General features: G+C 41.8%; 1 protein-coding gene across 5 annotated transcripts in view; it reads right to left on the bottom strand.

Moving 5' to 3' along the window:
• grm8a (glutamate receptor, metabotropic 8a) overlaps window positions 1-9521 on the bottom strand; it is a 388925-nt gene that overhangs the window by 3601 nt on the left and 375803 nt on the right. The window lies entirely within an intron of this gene.

Consider the following 9521-nt stretch of genomic DNA (forward strand, 5'->3'; position numbering starts at 1 on the left):
GAAAGACAGATACGATGACATGTGCTCTATGTGGTCAGCCAGAATTCTTATCTACACCCTATTAAGTTAGACTATTTTATTAGACCACATCAATTCTGCCAAGTTGGTGGACAGTTATAATGAAACAAGAAGACAGTCAGGCAGACGTGCGAGCGCACACACACACACACACACACACACACACACTCACAAACGCACATGTACACACTGCAGAGGACTGAGCACTATAGTCCTCAGGTCCTTAGTGAATTTCAGAGAGTAGTTTGGAGGAGGACAGATGTAATGACAGGCTTCATCCACAACCCTGACAGAGCTGACAAGCTCTCTAGACACGAGGATTATCAGGCAAGCGCTGTCTGCAGTGTATGGAGGCAGGCAAATAGAGGGAGGAGGGATAAAGAGAATGTATGGTAAGAATGGAAAGAGAAAGCCAGGAAGGGACAGTAAGAGAGAGGCATGAAGAGTGATGGAAGGGAGGGAAAAGGCATGAAACAAAATCAATTTTAAGAGAAGTGAGGGAAAGACACGAATATATCTCATGGAGACTGATAAAGTGAGAAAAAGAAAAATCAGAAAGACCACAATGACTAACTCTACATTGTCAAAAAGTACAGACACACTGATTAAGGTACAGTGCAGATACTGCAGCTACTGTACAGCCTGACATGAAGCAGAAAGTAGAACAGATAGAAACATAAGCGGCAGTGGCTCCACACCCTAACTAGCCTATCTCTGAAAAGCACACTGCACTGCAGTTTTGCCCATATGTGACCCACCACTGTTGACTTAATTTTCACTCATGAACAACAGCAGTTTCTATACAGTCCCATGGCATATGTTTGACATGTAGTACAGATAACTGAGATAGTAATAATGTACTGTAACTCTCTTTTGACAATATGACTTATTTAAGTGAAATCACAACTATAGTATCTACTTATGCATACATACAGTATATACTCTACATACCACCTGGATATCTGAAATTATGTGCTAGCATTCCTAGGGCACTAAATTATACTAAGGCACTCTGCAGGGTAATGTTCAGTATAATTTTTTTATTTGTTAAGATAATTCACTGTGAGCTGTAAATATGCCTCTATACTCTGAATAAACTATAATACCTGAATTGTCCCCACTCCTTAAATTATCAGTTATCTCTATGATGGTGGTTAAAACACACAGACACATGCTTGTATATAGATTTGTGATGCCCTAATATACTTAATGTATTCCCTTGCAAAATAAAATTCCTAAAACTAACCCTTAATATTTCTTAAAACAAAACCAAGTTCTAAACCCAACAAGGTTAATGTTACCAAGCTGCTCAAACTAGCCTTCAATGCAAACTGGTGTCCTTTAAAGCTATTTTTTAACAAAAATGTTCTCCATCCATTCATTAGCTATACCAGCTTATCCCTTACGTAGATGTTCATGGGGCTGATTTGGAATTAATCCCTGGACAGGTTGCCAGTCTAACTGTGAAGATACAAAATCTGCACAGAAAGGCTCCAGCTGGCCTGCAGGTTCCTACCCAAAACCTTATTGCTGTGAGGCAACAGTGCTAACCTCTGCACCACTGAAAAATATCCTCAAACTCTCAAGCTAGTGGACAAACATGCACCCTTAAGGAAATGTTTGTTTAAAAATAACAAGGCACCATCTCTCAATGATGAATTGAGGTCGATAATTCAATAAAGGCGCAAAGCCAAAGTGGATGCAAATACTGTATATCAGGTCCCACAGTAGATAGAAGATTATTTTGTAGACTGAGGAATATCTGTACATACGTTGTTAAATTACAACAAAAAGAAAGAATATTATAAATGAAGAATTCAAAGCTCAAATGCTAGTAAGAAATTGTGGAAAACTGAATGAAATACTATTGCTCAATATGCATATAGGTCTGGATGTTCTACAAGCACTGCCTTGTTCATACACTAGATAAATGGTTACCATGTTTGGATAAGAGAAAGCTTGTGGGGCCTGTATTTTTGGATTTTACTGCTGCTTTTGGTGTTATTGATCATAGCATCCTTTTTGCAAAGTTACAGTGTTATGGTCTTTCATCCTTAGCTGTTTCCTGGATGGAAAGCCAACTCCACTGTAGACTTGGCAAGTATTTTTTAATGGCAGTTTCTCTGAGAAAAAGGATACATCTTGTGGAGTTTCACAAGGACGTTGTTTAGGTCCATTGTTATTTGCCATTTTTTATAAGTGACCTGTCTTATGCAGTTAAAGATGGTGATGTAGTATTGTATGTCGATGACTGCTCTGTGACTCACTTAAACTGGATTAATTAAGAGGAGCTTTAAAAGGAGTACTGCATTCTGTAGTAGATTGGGTGGAGAATAAATTGGTTTTAAACATAGACAAAACATTAAGTATAGTTTTTGGTAACAGAAATGGTCTTGCAACAGATGATCCACTTAATTTGTTAATTGGTGGGAGACCCATTGAACAGGTCACAAAGACCACATTACTGGGTGTTAAAACTGATAACTTACTGTCTTGGGCAGATCATATTGATTATACTGTTTCTAAGATGGGAAGAGGAACTGCTGTTGCTTGAAGATGTGCTACATATATTCGAGCTTCAATAATGAAAAATATTATACAGTTATTAGTTTTATCACATCCTGCATACTGTCCAGTGGTCTGGTCAAGTGCAGCTGGTAAACACATAAGAAAATTGCAAAATATTCAAACTAGAGCTGCAAGATTGATTCATCTTTCATTGCAGTGCCAGTGTGAGTGAGATGCCTAGACAGTTGGAATGGAGGATAATTGGAGCTAAGTTAAAATCTGGCTTGTCGCTATTTATGCATAATGCAGTTTACAAAAATACAGTCCCATTTTTTGCTAATATGTTAGTGTATATAGGCTCTTCCCACCAGTATGCCACATGTATGGCAATGATTGGACATTTGATGATCCCATGTCCACATACCAGTTCTATGTACAGAATGGTTCTTTATAGAGGTTTGTCTGCATGGTATCACCTTCCATTAGTAATTCAGGAAATAAATATTTAAAAAAAATTTATTGAAGCAAATTTTCATGAATTCAATATAGACAATGAAATTAGTATAATGTCAATCTTAATTGTGTTAGTAGTCTATATGTCTTAAATTTAACATTTTAAGGTGTATTGTTATTTTATTTGTATGAGTGTAATTTGCATAAATGTGAAGGTATTAGAGATGAATTACTTTGAATTGTGTCCTGAATCTATGTTTTAATTGTGATGCTGTTTTCATTAATTTTTGTAATTTGTTTTGTAATATGTTTTAACTGGACCCCAGGAAGACTAGCTTCCTTGGTTGACATCCTTATGGCAGCATCACAAAGTGTGTTGGCCAGAGTTGCCTTGCAGCTCCTCTACAGGCTGTGATAGCAGATTACACTCCACTCCTCTGCTGACTTTCACAGTACCAGAACACACACACACACACACAAATACATGTACTCAACAAAACACTAACACTAGAGTGAATTTTACAGATGTGTGAGACAGATAATCAGTTGAGCAAGACAGAAAAATGCACAAGGAAATTTGCCAGTTTATTTGTACTTTGCTATGAGTTAGGGTTGTGTCTTTTTCTTATTTCCTGGCAACAAATTGCACTCAATTGAAATGTATTGAAACAGGGTTAGTGGTAGTAAAACAGAGGAGCAGATAGATAGAGAAAATGTTTTCAGAAGGAGAGACGGCAATGAAACTGAAATAAAGAGAAAAGTTTGAAAGAGTCCATGAAGGAAAGAGCAAATAAGGAAAAGTAAAAGAGGCATAAGAGATATTTTCTTAAGCAATGAACTTGCTCTTATCAAAACAGCAGCAAATCTGCTGATAACTGCTTCCTTTACAGTACATGTAGCCTTTGGTCCAAGGTTGTGGCTTCCAGCTGTTATTTACACAAAGACACATACATGGACACAAACTGTCCTCCTCTACCTTGTTGTCCACAGCTGATAATGGCTCAAACTATCTGCATCTGTTATTCCAAAAGTCACACTCAGAACATAGATGATTAGCTATGGATGGTTGCACACAGTTGTTCCCTTAAGGTTTAAAAACATTTACAGATGCAGACTCTTTAGACCATGAGAGGAAGAGATTCAGACAGAGGAACAGAGGGGTGAAGTGATGTCTGATGTGTTTTTACACCTGGGGAGAGAAAAAGAAGAAAGACAACAAGAAAAACTAAGAGAGGAGGCACATTTTATGAACAAATACTTTGGCTTTGTGTTACTACTACAGTACATTCAGTCCTAAGGTTAAAGGAAGAGATGCTCTAGTTTAAAGTGTTGCTTGGTGTCAGTGAGTAATACGGAAAATGACCTGTAGCAGTGCTGATTATATAAAGGTGTTTTTATTGTCATCTACCGGAGACTCGTTTTATTTGGAGTTCATGACACTGCTCATCTATGGATTTCCACCTACTGGACAGCTTGTTATTTTCCAATTAGTGCTTAAAGGATAGGCCCTCTGTTGTATAACCCAAGCCTTATTAAAGTGATGATTACTATCATTAACAGCCACTGATACTGTAGATCAACCCTGCCAATAATTTTAGCATTTTTCCAAGCAACCAATGAGGAAATTGAACAAATTTGCAAAAGATTGTTATCCCAGTTACATTCTACACCATACTGCATCACAAAGATTGTTGGTCTCTTCAGACCCAGCAGACCAGAAACAGCTCCATCAAAACGAGGTTGGGAAGGAAGTGTGTTTATAATGTATATCTAGATTGAGCCACAGCACATGTAGCAGAGTTGAAGCAACTTTGATGGTCCCACACTCAGACAGGGGTCAAATCAAATCAAATTAAATTTTATTTGTATAGTGCCAAATCAGAACAAAAGTCATCTCAGGACACTTTACAAAGTAAGGTCTAGACCTTACTGTTATCACTATTATTACAGAGGGAAAACCCAACAAATGCCCCTTGAGCAAGCACTTGGCGACAGTGGGGAGGAAAAACTCCCTTTAACGGAAGAAGCCTCCAACAGACCCCACCCCGGCTCTTGGTGGGCGACCTTCTGCCTCGACTGGTTGGGGTGAGTGGATAGAGGAGAGAGAAAAGAAGAAAAGCAACAGGACAAACAAACAATCAAACATTGTTCAGGTTGATGTGGCCAGTGACTGCTCATCAGAAACATAGAGCTCTAGAGCTAGGGCAACCTGCAGAAAGGTACAGGGAGAGACAGAGGACACACTACGGGAGAGAGGAGACAAAGTTAGTGATGTGTAATGGTGGCATATAGAAGCATGGAGAGAGAGAAGAGGAGAAGGGAGGGGAGATGAGGGGAGAGAAACTCAGAGCATCACGGGGCCTACCAGAGGCCTAGGCCTATAGCAGCATAACTAAGGGAAGGCTCAGGGTCACCTGATCCAGCCCTAACTATAAGCTTTATCAAAAAGGAACGTCTTAAGTCTAATCTTAAAGGTAGAGAGGGTGTCCGCCTCCCAAACTGAGACTGGGAGTTGGTTCCACAGGAGAGGAGCTTGATAGCTAATGGCTCTGACTCCCATTCTACTTCTGTGGATTCTAGGAACCACAAGTAAACCTGCACTCTGAGAGCAAAGTGCTGTGTGAGGATGATAAGGCTCTACAAGGTCTTTAAGATATGATGGAGCCTTGTCATTAAGGGCTTTGTATGTTAGGAGAAAGATTTTAAATTCTATTCTGAATTTTACAGGGAACCAGTGGAGAGAAGCTAATATGGGAGAGATATGATCTCTCTTGCTAGTCCCTGTCAGTACTCTGGCTGCAGCATTTTGGATGAACTGGAGGCTTTTTAGGGAACTATTGGGACATCCTGATAGTAAAGAGTTACAGTAGTCCAGCCTGGAAGTAACAAATGCATGGACCAGTTTTTCAGCATCACTTTGAGACAGGATACTCCTGATTTTCGCAATATTGCGCAGGTGAAAGAAGGCAGTTCTAGAGACTTAGTTTAGGTGTGATTTAAAGGACATATCCTGGTCAAAAATGACTCCAAGGTTCCTCACAGAAGTACTAAAGTAACTATATAATTAGATAGCAGAGTTCTAACATTTTCAGGCCCAAACACAATAACTTCAGTTTTGTCCGAGTTTAGAAGTAAGAAGTTACAGGTCATCCAGGCCTTTATGTCTTTAAGACATGCTTGAAGTTTGACCAGCTGATCTGTGGCTGTGTTGGTTGGATGCCAGGGCAACAGCAGTAGGTAACAGTGATAATTTTAGCACCAGAATTTGATTTAGTCTTTGGGTGCTTTCACACCTACAGCATTTATTTCAATTGAATCGAACTAGAGTTTGTTTTCCCTCTTGGTGTGGTTCGTTTTGTCTGGTGTGAACACAGTAATCGCACTCAAGTGCGCACCAAAACAACCGCACCGAGACCCCCAAAATGAGGTGGTCTCGATCCGCATCATCTAGCGAACTCTGGTGCGGTCCTCCTGGTGAGAATGCGTACCGAACCAAAACGGGACCAAACGCCGTGAATCACATGATGAGGGCATTTGATTATGGGTAGATTTTATTTCCTGTCACCCAAAACATGCGCCAGGATGAATCGTGGGCAAACTTGGAGTCATGAGAAGGTAAAATGCCTCGTACACAGCTGGTCGGATGACTACATACAGGCACAACTATCCACTACACACTAAAACCGCTTCGTTTATGCACAATTTAGCAAACTGTCCCCGGCACCTCGGCAGCTGTTACCGGGGCTATCAGCAACTCCACCCCTGCTCATGTAGGAGTACGCTCCCGGCAAGGAGGCACACCTGCGCTCAATTAGCTGAACCATACTTAAACACAGCGCTGGTGTGTCCTCGTCACCAGATGATCTCTCCGTCTTCTGCCGGCGATTTCGCATGCTTCACGTCCTGGATCCTGATGTCTAAGATTGTCCTACCCTGGTATATTGGTGTTATCCACTGTGTCGACTTGAGTGAGTTTCTCTGTCTTATTTACGGTTTATTTTGAACTCATTACCGAGGAGTATCTTCTGTTATTTTTGGAACTGACTATTGGGGAGATCTTATGTTTATTTTGAACTCATTATCGAGGAGTATCTTCTGTTATTTTTGGAACTGACTATTGGGGAGATCTTATGTTTATTCTGAACTCATTACCAAGGAGTATCTTCTGTTTTGAACTGATTACGGAGGAGTGTCTTGTTTTTTGAACTGTTTCCTGGTGCCGCCTATATCTCCGTGGGCCTTGCTGCCGAGCGACGATCGTTGGTGGGGGTCCATATCAAGTGCCTGGATCAGTGAAGCGTGGGCGCTTGTTCCTGTCTGCATACCTCGGCGCTGGGTTCCAAGCACGCTCTCCAGCCCGGAGCCAGCAGTCCCCTATACGCAGGTCACCTGTGTTGTGCTCTACTTCATCACACCCTCATCCGCCTGTTGTCCCCTCTCCTAATCTCCTTCTCTGCTCTATACACAGTGCCAAAACCTCTCATCTGACCCCGGGCGGCTCCTCCAGTGGTCCAGTCATTTCAGCGGCCCCAAACGCCTGAGACCCATGCTGGCAGCTCCGCGTCTGATCCTCGCCACCTCCTTTCCTTTCCATACTTTGTCAAATAAATATCTTTCTCTGACCTGAGTTTGAGTCCTGCCTATTACTGAGTCCAGTCGCTCTTTTGGTGTGCGGCTTGCCATAACACAAATGGCTCAGGGAAAAGGGAATCGAGAGGTCTGCTGCACAATGCCGCATCAAAGCTGAAAAACTTCGTCAGGAGTACGGGATGCTCTGAATAAAACGAGGAGCTCTGGTAAGGAAAAAGATAAATTTCCTTGGTTCGACGACCTGGACAAAATATTTGGGACAAAACCAGTCATTGAGCCGGTGGATGTTGTGGAGTCCCACGAGAGTTCAGCTCCACCGCCTGTTTCCAATGACGCAGCTGACCTGGCTCCCGCATCTGACACAGATGTTGACGGTGAGTTAAAACTTTGCAGAGTTTATCAAATTAGTAGTTACTTATCAGTTGCTTTTATTTATTCAGCCAATGCTACTGTACATGAATTACGTTAAGTGAAGCAGCAGCTATAAACCTTTTGCTTTTAAATGCATTATATTATTTTCAGTATGACATTACTGTTAATAGCGCGCGCGCACACACACACACACACACAATTTAATTTTCCATTTTTCTATAAACAGGGGGAGATTCAAGCAGTGTATCCTTTGATACAGATAGTACAAACACCCTGGATGATGCAGGCATTGATGCTCAGATCACAAACAGCGTGAATAGTGAGAAGTGCACCAGACGGGGCAAACTGCCCATTCCTGGAGCTAAAGCTAGAAAAAGAAAGGAAAAATTTTGCAGTTTTGATGATTAATTCCGAGCCTACATGACTGACTGTAAAAAGATGCAGGAGGAAATACGTGATGCTGAGCAGAGCCATTTGGCTCAAGAGGTTGCTGCTTTTGAAAGGATACTTCAGGCTCAACGGGAAGCTGAAGAAAGAAGATTCCAGTATATGCAAGCACAACAAGAGGCCAATGCCAAGATGTTTCTGCAACTAATGGGCACTCTTGCAAGTGCTCTGAGTCCTGGTCAGCCTCATTGGTCAGCCTCATTTGTCAGCAGTGCCTCCCTGGTCCACAACATCCCCACCAACATCATATCCAGTGCCACAGCTGTACCAGCCCACACAGCCCAATGTCCAGCTACCTATAATGCCTCCACATCAGCACCACTCACAGGCTACATCCTCCCAACATGACAATCCTGGCACTTCATCCATTCGACATGACATTAACAGTGATCATGAATACTACAACCTGAAGGTTGTTTCGTTTTTTTCAGTGTGGAAAGGCGCTTAAATACATTTTTTTTTTTTACACAGATGTTTTTTGTTTAATGTTAAAACTGCTTGGTCATAAGTATTCAGACCCTTTGCTCAGTATTTAGTAGAAGCACCCTTTGGAGCTAATACAGCCATGTGTCTTTTTGGGAATGATGCAACAAGTTTTTCACACCTACATTTGGGGATCCTCTGACATTCCTCCTTGCAGATCCTCTCCAGTTCTGTCAGGTTGGATGGTAAACGTTGGTGGACAGCCATTTTCAGGTCTCTCCAGAGATGCTCAATTGGGTTTAAGTCAGGGCTCTGGCTGGGCCATTCAAGAACAGTCACGGAGTTGTTGTAAAGCCACTCCTTCGTTATTTTAGCTGTGTGCTTAGGGTCATTGTCTTGTTGGAAGGTGAACCTTCGGCCCAGTCTGAGGTCCTGAGCACTCTGGAGAAGGTGTTCGTCCAGGATATCCCTGTACTTGGCCGCATTCATCCTTCCCTCGATTGCAACCAGTCGTCCGGTCCCTGCAGCTGAAAAACACCCCCATAGCATGATGCTGCCACCACCATGCTTCACTGTTGGGACTGTATTGGACAGGTAATGAGCAGTGCCTGGTTTTCTCCACACATACCACTTAGAATTAAGGCCAAAAAGTTCTATCTTGGTCTCACCATCTTGGAGTCCCCTTCAGGTGTTTTTTAGCAAACTCCATG

This window comes from Monopterus albus, unplaced genomic scaffold (genome assembly GCF_001952655.1).
Source record: "Monopterus albus unplaced genomic scaffold, M_albus_1.0 scaffold41.1, whole genome shotgun sequence".
Taxonomy (NCBI): Eukaryota; Metazoa; Chordata; class Actinopteri; order Synbranchiformes; family Synbranchidae; genus Monopterus; species Monopterus albus.